Below are 12099 nucleotides of genomic sequence, written 5' to 3'. Positions count from 1 at the left end.
ATACTTCTAATAAAATCTGCTTTTATTATATTTACTTTGCATATCATAATGTATTTCATGAAAGCAAAACACCTGTGTCATCAGTTATAAAAGAAACATACATGCAGATCTAAATAGACACAATTGGTTGTAGATTACTTATAGCCAAATGATTATATGAATCTTGAAAGGACTATATCATAAAAATAGTAACTTTAGACTAATCATTCAAACCATCTTTAACTGCTCTATCCAGACTTGGGATTGAATTCAAAATTGCCTTATTCAGCATCAGTATAACTTATAGCTTTAAGGAAAATGAAAAAAAATGCAGACTTTTGAATTACAATAGGTCGGTCAAGCAGAATAATTCATTCACAATACTGGATTCCAATTGGGGACTGATTTAATACTGATGTTAATAAAGAGCCAAGAAGAAAGTGAGTCATAGGATGAAATTCCTTTTTAGTGATTTCCAGGGGAGGGTTTTTCTGGGAGGGGGGTGTGGGGATAGAACAGTCTTAGAAATTTCAGTTGGAACAATTCTTTTTGGCTGGGAGGATTTGACTGAAAAGAAAGAGGGGAAAAGATGAAGAGAAATAAGGGTAAGCAAGGGAGAAAACTTATTATCTTTCTTTGTGAAATAAAAATTTGCTCATTTGGTATAAAATGAAATTGATTCATTTGGTATAAAATGAATGTAATGAATGAACTAAATGTAATGAAATGAACCCAGCCTTGTACACTTTCCAAGATGAACAAAATGCAAACAATGGAAATAATAGTGTGAGATATTTTATTAATGTACTCAGTTTTGATAATCTTGGGTTCCTTTGATGTGTTCCTTGTAAAATACTGTATCTGATGCAACATCTTTGCAATATAATGGAACTTGAATAATAAGTAAAATAAAAAGTAGTTTTATAAGTGCAGTTAAGGATATTACTGCCAAAAGATAATAACAGTAACATATCATCTAAAGGACTGAAGTAATCCAATTGTTTTAATTTAATTATCACCTCTATTTTAGTAACAGTCCATAAAATCAGACAGGTGATGTTTTAGCTACTTAAGAAAAAGCACTGATTTATTTGAAAAGGTTATCAACTTATTCCAACTGTGCACTATTACCCAATTTTCTAGCCAGAGGAATATCTATAGAAAAATCAAAGTCCCCGACAGAGGGCTAGATGGTTTAATCAGGCACAATTTTTACGTAGTACAGAAAATGTCAAGCTTTTTTACTAAAAGTTATGGATGCTGAAAGACAATAAAGGGATAGAGATTACTTTGCACCTTCTTTGTCCGATTTAAAAATTGATTATGGGACATATTTCTCCTCTCTCATGTCTTAAGATGTGCCCTTTTTTTGCCTGTGTGAAGATGTAAGATTGTCAACTTGTTTCAAGGACATAAAGAATAGAACTTTTTAAATTAATCTTTTGAAAACAAAACTTCTTCTTCTGTTTCTATAAAATTTTGTCAGGGCTAACTCCATTCAGGCGTACTTTTATTTCTGCCTATTATCATGTACAATTTATCACTTTACTAATGAAGCTTCTTTGGTGTGAAATCTTCAACACCTCTACCTTGCCTCTCAAGCAAAACTTAGACATACTAATTTGACAAACTAAATCCTCCAAAATCTGTTCCTTTGCTTCAATTTACCATTAATTTTCTACCTAGAAATATTACTCTGGCTAAGCTTGCTTGTTCCCATAAAAAATACAAACATCCTTCGGATTTCTTCCCTTGCTCCTATAGCTGTATAAATTCTTCTGGTCCTCTACAGAGATTTCATCAGCTTCTTCATGTCTGAAATAAATGTCACCTCTCCACGGAGCCCTTCCTAACTTCCCAGCAGCAACTGCTTCCTGCTCTGAAGTCCTCAGTTATATTTATGTTTCTCAACTTCTAGCAATCAGTATGGTAGATTTATCATTAAACATAATTCTGTGGAGATCCAAATTATCCTGTGAATCTGAAGCACTGTCGTAGAAGAGAAGGGAGTGGATATCATCCAGGATGCCAGGGATACAATAGTGACCTTGCAAGCTTTTACTTACTTGCAAATTTGAACAGTTTTCTTAAATATTCTGAGTTTAGTTTCTCCATTTTAAAAAATGAGATATCAATTGGGCTAACTCTTTGGGCTAACAAAGAGTTCATATGTCCAAAGCAAATACAATAGTACCTTGCATGTAGTTCAGGACTATTTACATGTTTACTATTTTGCTATCTTCTACATTTCTTAGCCAAGATTTTTGAGCTCTCAGAATCAAGGGAAATAAATTATTTATTAATCTGTGTAAACAATATTATCACAAATAATGTTTGCTGACTAATTGCATGAAATTCAAGTGCTAAAAAGAGTTCATTAGATTTAAATTTTCTATGATCTTATTTCCTTAAAACTATAAATAAAATTATTTGATCAGTTTTTGCTTATTTAGTCATCCATAAAATATCTGCTGAGCAGTGGTCATACACAAAATACAGAGGTAGGAACAGTGGGAAACAAATTGCATACTCTTTGCTCTGAAATATGCTATGAAAGGAGAAGGTCCTGACACAGAATGGCCCACATTTTGATTTTAGTTCTGCAACATATAAGCTGTGATCTAAAGCACAATTTAACCACATAGTTCTCACATTCCCAAAATAGTAGTTTAATAACACTGTACTATAATTTATAACAGTGACCAAAAATATATATTTTAAAATTAGCTTAATAAATTGTGTAACACAAAATAACCATTCAATAAAAACTAGATTTTTCAAACAAAACACCAAGAAATTTTTAAAATAAAATAGCAACAGATTAGCTAGATTTTTTAAAATTAAGTTTATTAGTTTAATGTATATATTCATCTGGCCACATACATCATAGGGATTTGCACATGTATGCGATATATTTTAGTTCCTATTTCTCTCCCATTCCCTTCCTTTCCATTCGACCCTTTTCTCTTCTTTATTTACACAGCTTTGTTTCCATTTTATCCTTTTTTCTCACGTTTCCCTGTTCTCCTATCCTTTTTGAACAATTTCTTCCTATTTCACAATATCTGTTATAGTTTTGGTTGTTACTTACATTTGTTTCTCACACCAGAGAGACAATGCAATATTTACACATGTCTGATACCGTACAATACTTAAATGTCTGATCTGTTTCCCTTAAGAATATGGGCTCAAGATCCATCCAGTTAGCTATAAATCTCTAGAGTTTACTCTTCTTTATGGTGGAGAAATACTTCATTGTATTAAAAAACCAATTTTTTAAATCAGTTCATCAATTGATGGATGTTTGGGTTTTTCCCAAGATTTACCTAAAACAAACACATGTGCACAATATATTGCTTTGGTATGTTTTTAATTCTTTTGGGAAGATACCAAGAAAAGTAATAACTGGGCCAAAGAGGACTTCTAGGTCAAGTTTTTCGAGGAATCTACACAAGAACTGAAACTATAATTATGCAGATGACATAATACTGTACATAGAAGATGCCGATAATTCCACTGAAAGACTTCTAGATTTAATAACCAGATTTAGCTATGTAACTGAATATGAAGTCAACACTCAAAAATTAGCAGCCTTCCTATACATGAATAAAAAACTCATTGGGAGAGAAGCCATGCATTCTATGACAACACTAAAAATGTAAATTAAATATTTATGATGCACTATAACAAAGGAAGTAAATGATTTCCACATTGAAAATTACTCTGAAGGAGATCAAAGAGAACATCAGAAAATGCAAATATAGCCCTTGCTCATGGATAAGAAGAATCAACATAGTAAAAATGACCATGATACCAAAATTGTTATGCAGTTTTAATAAAATCTGAATCAAAAATATCATTAGCATACTTGACAGAACTATAAAAAAATTCTTAAAATTCATTTGAACCAGAACAGACCTTGAATATAAAGCAAAATCAATTCTGGGTAACAAAGGCAAGACAGGGAATGTCAAAATCCCTGACCTGAAATTATACTACAAAGATAATATAATAAAAACAGCATGGTACTGGCAAGAAAATAGACCTGAATCAATAGAACAGATTATAAGATGCAAAACAACTACAAACACAGTCACCTTATCTTTGACAAAGAGGCCAAACATATTTACTGGAAGAAAGATAGCCTTGTGCTCACTTTGATAACACATATAATAAAATTGGAATGATATAGAAAAGATTAGCATGGCCTACACACAAGGATGACATGCAAATCTTTGAAGCATTCTATATTTAGAAGAAGATGAAGACGAAGACAAAGACGAAGTCAAAGACAAAGGAGAAGGGGGAAGAGGAAGAAGAAGAAGGAGGAGGAGGAGGAAAGAGGAGAAGGAAGAGGAGGAGGAGGAAAGAGGAGAAGGAAGAGGAGGAGGAGGAAGGAGGAGGAGGAAGGAGGAGGAGGAAGGAAGAGGAGGAGAAAGGAGGAGGAGGAGAAAGGAGGAGGAGGAGGAGGAGGAGGAGGAGGAGGAGGAGGAGGGAGCCTTTTTAAAAAATGATGCTGGGAAAAACTGGCTTTCCAAATGCTGAAGACTAAAGCTAGACCAATGTCTATCACCATGTACTAAACTAAAATCAACATGGATCAAATATCTAAAGATCAAAGCAGAAATATTAAATCTGTTGTAAGAGCAAATAGGTAGAACTCTTGAAGACATACATAGAGGGAAAAACTTCATAAACAAAACTTCAGTGGAATGGGATATATTACACAGAATTCCACAACTGCAATTTCATCCTATTAAAAAGATTTTTCACAGCAAGAAAATCAGCAGAGAGAAAAGACAAATCAGAGTGGGGAAAAAAACTTACCCTATTGTTCCTTGGACTAAAGGACTAATATCTAGAACATATAAAGACCTGAAAAAAAATCAGACCCCAAAATTTAAAGACACAGTTCAAAAATGGGCATCTGAAATGAATAGATACTTCTCAAAAGAAAAAATACAAAAGACAAACATATGAAAAAAATGTTCAACATTATTGATCATTTGAGATATACAAAGCAGAAAGCAATACTGATTTTATGTCTCTTCAGAAAGAATAACTACTATCAACAAATCAACCAAAAACGAATGCTGGCAGGACAGTGGGGGAAATTATGCCCTTCTCTACAGCTGGTGAGAGTGTGGACTGGTACAAGCACTAACGAAAATTGCAATGATTTCTCAAAAATCTAGGACTAGACGTTAACTAGATACTAAAGCAAATTGTTAAGGGATATGTAAAACTTTCTATTATATGTTCATCTTTTTCAGTCATTCAAAGACTGTGATTGGTTCCTATCAAGTATGAAATATGTATGTGGATCCTTTGGAGAAACAAAGACGGATCTGTTTCCTACCTCTAAATACTTCAAAACACAATTATTTAAGCATAATTACAAATAATTTTGGTGAATGTTTTTCATGTGTACTTAAGGAAACTCAAATGGCATGCTCTGAGGTTCCTGAGGAGTGACAAAATTTTCTCTTCTCTTTTCTTTTGACAGCACATTTCTGTCTTAAGCGTTTTTGAAGATGTTATGAACTATGATGCAAGCTGACATTAAAGGTATGTAGGATTTTGGAAATTGTGTATTTCAGTTAGAAAAGACAACAGACCTGAGAAATTATATCCTATGTTTAGAGAAGCATGAAATTTTATTGGAATAGAGGCTACATCTAGAAAATTCACATAAGATATGTTTAGAATGGAAGTTGAAGTTAGCTTATGCATTGAGAGGGCTAGAGATAGGAAAGTTGCACTGAATTTTATGAAGAAAAGGGAATCATCTAAAGTACCTGAATAGGGAAATAGTATAATCAGTTCTATAGTTTCAGAGGTCTAAACAGATGGACTAGAGTTCAAGGAGAAGTCTCTAGTGATGTGTATATCAGATCATTTAGACAGAGACAAATTATAAATAAGGGTGATAATTTTGGATTAGAAAAAAATATCAAGTAGAAAAGATGTACTGTTATCAAAATTATCTGACAGATAAATAAAGGTATAAAAAAGAAAAGAAAGTGGAGAACAGAACCAGCCTTTTTCATAAATTTATATATTTGGAGTGTGTATTACTGGGCACTCGCATGTTGATCACTAATCTTTACTGAATTGACTGCATCGAGATAGATTTTATTTTCATGCAGCTAAGTAACTAGCCCAGAATTTAAACAGTTAATTAGCAGAAGAGCGAGAATTTGTACCAAGTGCAGTGCACGTAAGCCCAAAGTCTTTTCATCATGCAAGCGAGGCCACAGTTGAAGGGTTCGCCATCAATAGTTCTCATGTGAAAATGGCAGCATACAGGTGGAAAGTTTCTTTGATCATCGCATAGACTTTGAAATCACAGCGAGCTTTTAGATTTGGTTTATTTAAATAACAAAACCGCAAATTTTGATAATATTCTACATTAAAATAAGTTTTTATTTAAAAAATCTTACAATGATGAACCATAAGCATTGATACGATCATAAGGAAACAAATATGCCAAAATATGCAAAAAAATTTGTAAAACAGCTGAGAAGAAACCGATGTATTTTTGGTGGATGGAAAGCTAATGGAGAACTCAAAACATTGTGCCATGACCCAGTAACTTCCAGCTTCCTGGACAGTCTACAACTGAGTTTATATTCACTATAGGAACCTTGGCAATGGTTTTCGAGAACAGAAATGGAAACTACGAAAGAAGGTAAAATGTGGTATAGGAATTAAAACTGGATCTCTTGGAAATTTGAAAGCAGAATAGTAATTTTATATGCTTTTAAAATTATCTACTTAACTAAATTATCAATAGGACTATGAAAGTAGTCTTTGTGACATTGGTAGGACCCAGAAAATTGGCCCTCTACAAATCATTTTGTGGTTACTTAAAATTAAAAGTGCTCTATATTAAAATGGTGGTTGAAATAAAGAAAGTGATAAGGTTCAGGAAACAGTGTCCTGGAAGATCTATAGATGAAAATCTGTGTTGTCAAAAAGACTGAAGCAAGACCGGACAATCTCCTGTCCAGATTAGAGCAGGAAACTGAAGAACTCTGCATGGGAGGGGCTGATCTGCACAAGGATTTCAATATCCATACAACAGATTAGGAGGCTCTTTTTGGTTTTTTCATCATAAAAACTGTTAAATTGAAACTTGAATGACTGTAGGAAAATGCATGCACCTTAAGGTTATCATGTTAGGTGAAATAAGTAAGACAAAATTTATTTTTTAAGGGTTAGGAGAGTCTTTTAAAGGGTTAGGACAACAATAGAGAGTGTACAATGGAGTTAAGTAAAGAATAATGAAAAAGTAGAAGAAACTTACAATGCAATAATAGGTGAAGGGAGATGAATACTGGAGAAAGTTTGATAGCAGGACTGGAGGAGAAAGACTGAGCACAGAGCCTAGACATGAGTGAGTTAATAGACAAGAAAGTTCTGGATGGAATGCAGCATATTTGATCCAGAAATTTTAAGACTAAAAATGTGAAAGTTCATGATGCTCGTGTTAACATGTTTTTTAGATAGCATTTCTCTGCAACAAGGCAAAGACAGGCTTATGTGCATAATGATACAAATAAAATTATTTCTGAGTACATTTGTCTCATATTTTTGAAATATGTATATTTTACCATATATGACATTAAAGATGAATAAAATTGACTTTTTCTATTCATCTGTAGCAAATCTAAGTAGAAGAGGAATTTTAATAGTTAAAAGAATGACAGTTTTATGAGAAGAAGGTTGTGGTCATTCCCCACACTTTCTACCTTAACTAGAAAACCCCATGACACAGAATTTGAATGAAGGAGTTAATGCAAACAAACTAAAATTCCTATGCAAATCATAGCTCATGTCTGAGAAGATACAAAACACAGTGGCTAGAATGACTTCTTAGTAAGAGCTTAGCTAATGCAACCCCACTCATATATTAAAGCTAATTGATTAGAAGTCCTCCACCTGCAATTGTAAGTGAAGTAAAATTTCTCCTCTACTTACTTAAGGTCTCCAGGAATGCCTAAGAATTAAACTGATGTAAAACAAATTAAAAGCAGAAAACATGCATGCATATTTTGATTTCACGATATGTATAGGTACTACATGTACCTATACAAGAAACTTCTAAACTTCTAAACAACAAACATGCAAAGAAGCAGAAGAACCAAAAGCTTACACAATGAGTTGAATAAAGAGTACTGTGAAACTATGACAAAAGAAGATTAAAGGACAGAGAAAATGTGAAAATGATTGAACAATGAAGTTCAGTGAGGTTTACCTGCCTAAATTTCTTTTGCACTCAACTCTTCATTTTAAATGATGAGTGTCATCTTCCAGGTGTGTAGGAAAGATGCTTTTTATCTCCTCTTTAAAATCAAAAAGAAAGTTGGAATGTTTTTCTTATATCTCTTGCTTTTCAAGGACTTATAACTCAAAATAATTAGCATGCCAATGTGGCACGTTTGGGTGGTATGTTCAGAATGTTGTCACAATAAACTTGGGAAGGATGAAACTGTTGGATCCAGGTAGGTAAGCAACTTAACAACTGTCTTAGACACCAGATTTGACGAGCGGTTCCTTCCATGCAATACATTATAAAGGTTTCTTCTGAGTTGAAGTTAAAGATACCTTAGGGCAGATTCTCTTTCTGGTGAGAGATCTACCAACTCACTTCTTGGTTTTCTCAATCTTAATGCTCATTTGTGATTGCTGCTGTACAATTGTTTCTACTACTTGACTTTTAGATTTCAACTTTGTAAGCTCCATTATATTGCAAGAAAAACGATTGAAAAAAACTTCTAAAGTGATCAAACTCTTGTTTTTATAAAGTACATTTCCCAAATGTCTTGGCTACTTTTCTCTTGTTGCTGGACAAAACACCTGATACTCAAAATGAAGGAAGGAAAGGTTTACTTCTTACATTTTGTGGAGGTTTCAGTCCATAACTCACTGGCTCCAGGAAACTGGGGCAACATTTCAAGGCAGCAGCCAAACAAAAGGGAAAAACAAACCTCTTCTCCTGGCTAATATTGGACACAGGCCAACTCCATTCCAGGGTGGCCATAGCACTCACAAAATCTCTTTGCCCTGCTTTGCACAGGATGAAGATGTTTACAAAGTAAGAACCCTGGCTCCTTGCTGAGTCTCCAGTTAAACTTCTAAACTGCTCAAGTTGACCCAATGTATCAGCCGTAACACCAAAGGAAGGGGAAAAGGCTAGTACCATTCCTCATAGTCTTACTGTTGACACCCGTTACTCGGGGGTGGAGGTGCTGGAGAAAGAAAATACTGGGAAATCTTCAGGGAACACGAATGGTTTGGTTTCAAGTGTGTGACAGGCTCTCAGGAAATGCCCACTATTTTATTCGAGAGGATGAGAGATACCACAAGGACAAAAGTGGGTTGTTGATACAGATTTTTTATTCAGGAAGAAAAATCAGAGAGTGAATAGTTGTAAGAATACAGATGAGAGAGATCTTAAAATACGTTTTCTGAGTCAGTGTTTACTGACAGAATTTGTTTGCTGTTCTTTCTCAAAGCATCGCCACTTTCCCACCCATGCCAAAGCAGTCCACACAATCGGGTAATCATCCTTTGAGATGACACGCACAATGCAGGTATAGATGGAGTCAGTGCCCCCCAGCAGCAGCAAGTTTGTATTTGAGAAACAAACAAACAAACAAACACACATGGTAACGGTCCTTGCAGAATTCCTAATGGGGAATTCTATTCATACTAAGGCTGCAATACGATTAGTACAGCATTTACATGGTACTGTGCTTCTTCCAAAGATGGTTCTCAATGATCCGATTTCCGGCAGCTCCTTCCCTTGTGTTATATTCCTCCTTAGGACGGTTGGCATCTTGGGACTTTCTCTAAAGTGATAGAACGTGGCTCATGCAACTGCGTATCACTTTCACCTTAATGTCGTGGAAGAATGTAACTTCTTTTTCCTTGGACTTCACTCTTTAATAAAGCCATATGGAAAGACGTGTGTGGTGCGAAGCCAGTGGAAACATCTGAGCATCCGTCAGTAAGAACAGAGTCCTCAGCCCAACAGATCACAAGTGACTGCATCCTGCCAGTGACAATGGACGGAAGCAAGTCCAGACGTGGATCGTTGCCTCTTTGAGCTTTCAGATGAGACTCTGGTGACAGCCAGGATGAGACTCTGGTGACAGCCAGTACCTTGATGGCCATCGTGAGAATCTAAGACAGAGACCCATACAAATCATAACCAGATTCTTAGGAGAAGCAGTGACACAATAAATGAGGATGACTTGAAACTGTCAATTCTGAGGACATCACGTTATAAAGCTTAGAGCATCCATACAATACATAATGATTTATATGCTACTCATATCCTGAAATTCTACAAAACATTGGTCTTTTTCTATCATTTCATTTTCAAATACAATGCAAATTTGTAAGTTTTATCTTCAATGGACTCCAAATCCTCTAATATAATGCATTTTCCTCCTGATTCCTCTGTATATATCTGTATTCATTTTTGTCAAACTTTCAACTTCCGTTTTCTTTAGGTATAATATGTTTATTCCTTTATTTCATCTTCTTCTAAATTCAGGAAGAAACTTCAAGTTGCTTCAGAGAAATTTTCCTGAAGTAAAGAATTTTCTATTTAAGTATAATTTCACATCTGAGCACTTGTGTAGAAATGAGTCATATCAATAGTGCAGACATCACAAAGAAACTTAAATATCTGAAAAACAAATTAATCCCATGTGCAATTGTGTGATGTGTGTGGACATGTATATAATTTATATTTATAGTTGGCTGGTTGTTTTGTTTCTTGTTTATTTATTTCTCCTGAGTACTATCTCTGAAGGTTAGAAAGATAAGCTTGTGGTGAAAGGAGTCTTCCTTGTGTATAATAGGACTGAGATAAGTAGATTTTCATATTTTCAAAATGCAAAATAATAATATTTTAAAAATTATTGTGTTGTCTTTTATTTTCTAAAGCATTGCAGTGTGCCTGTATATACTAACTTTTTCTGGAATGAGATGGAATTTCAGCATTGTTTTAATTTGCATCTCTTGAATGACCGTAATGTTGAACTGGTTTTCACATATTTATTTGCCATTTCTAATTCTTCATCTAGAAGCATCTATTCTCTTCATATTTCCATTTGTGTATTGGGTCTTTAAATTTGGGAGTATACAATTTTTTGAGTTCTTTATATATTCTGGATATTAGTCTTTTGTCTGAGGAACAGCTGACAACATTTTTTCCTACTCTGTGGATCATCTTTTCACTCAGATGTTTCTCTGGCTGTGTAAAAGCTTTTTAATAAGATGAGATCTTGGCTGTCGATTCTTTGCAATATTTTCTGTGTGATTGTGGTTGGGTTTTGTTCATGAATATTTACCTACACCTATGTCTTCATGAATTCTAACTGTTCTCTCTTCCAGGAGATCTTGTGTTTTTGTTTTAATATCAAGAAATCAACCAATAAAAAATCTTTGCAGGCTGTGGCAGAAAAGGAAAACTTCTCCGATGCTGATGGGCATGTAGACTGGTGCAACCTCTCTGTAGTCAGTGTTAAAAACTAAAACTAGAGGCTTAGGGGTTTCATTCAATTCAGCCATCCCCCTTCTTGTTATCTCCCAAAAGAATTAACATCACCATACCACTGATACCACAGAGATACATGCAGACCCATGTGTATAGCAGCACAGTTTGCAATAACTAAGTCTTGGAAACAACCTAAATGTCCATAAACTGATAATGGATTAAGAAGATGTAATATATATATATATATATATATATATATATATATATATATAAAATGTTATTCCATCATAAATAAGAAGTGTTTTATACATTTCTAAGTGAATGGATGCATCTTGAGACCATGCTCTTAAATGAAATAAATTGGACACACATATGTAAATATATTGTTTCTCTGGTGTGAAAAAAATCAAAAGTCTAAATAAGGACCAAAATGTATAATATATATTGTGAAATAGGAAGGAAATGTTCAAGTGGGAAGCGGAGCTAGGCAGGAGATGGGGGAGAGTAAGGAAGGGAAAAGAAAAATTGCAAAGTTTTTATAAAGAGGAAAAGAGGGATTGAAGAGAGAGTATGGGGATGGAAAACAAAAGAATCAAGATATATCA

General features: G+C 34.3%; 1 long non-coding RNA gene and 1 other non-coding gene across 2 annotated transcripts; both read left to right on the top strand.

Moving 5' to 3' along the window:
- The first annotated feature begins 503 nt into the window (after positions 1–503).
- LOC111755343 (uncharacterized) lies at positions 504–11683 on the top strand. The gene is made up of 3 exons (XR_002789901.2): positions 504–584; positions 5486–5547; positions 9939–11683. It is a non-coding gene; the product is annotated as an uncharacterized LOC111755343 (long non-coding RNA).
- On the top strand, positions 4128–4234 carry LOC134478184 (U6 spliceosomal RNA). The gene has a single exon (XR_010050673.1). It is a non-coding gene; the product is annotated as a U6 spliceosomal RNA (small nuclear RNA).
- Positions 11684–12099: the final 416 nt, after the last annotated feature.

This window comes from Cavia porcellus, unplaced genomic scaffold, assembly GCF_034190915.1.
Source record: "Cavia porcellus strain 051 isolate PalLab524CR breed Dunkin Hartley unplaced genomic scaffold, mCavPor4.1 scaffold_11, whole genome shotgun sequence".
In the NCBI taxonomy this organism is placed as follows: Eukaryota; Metazoa; Chordata; class Mammalia; order Rodentia; family Caviidae; genus Cavia; species Cavia porcellus.
Note: the sequence above shows the minus strand (reverse complement) of the source record. Positions and strands in the feature narration are given on the sequence as shown.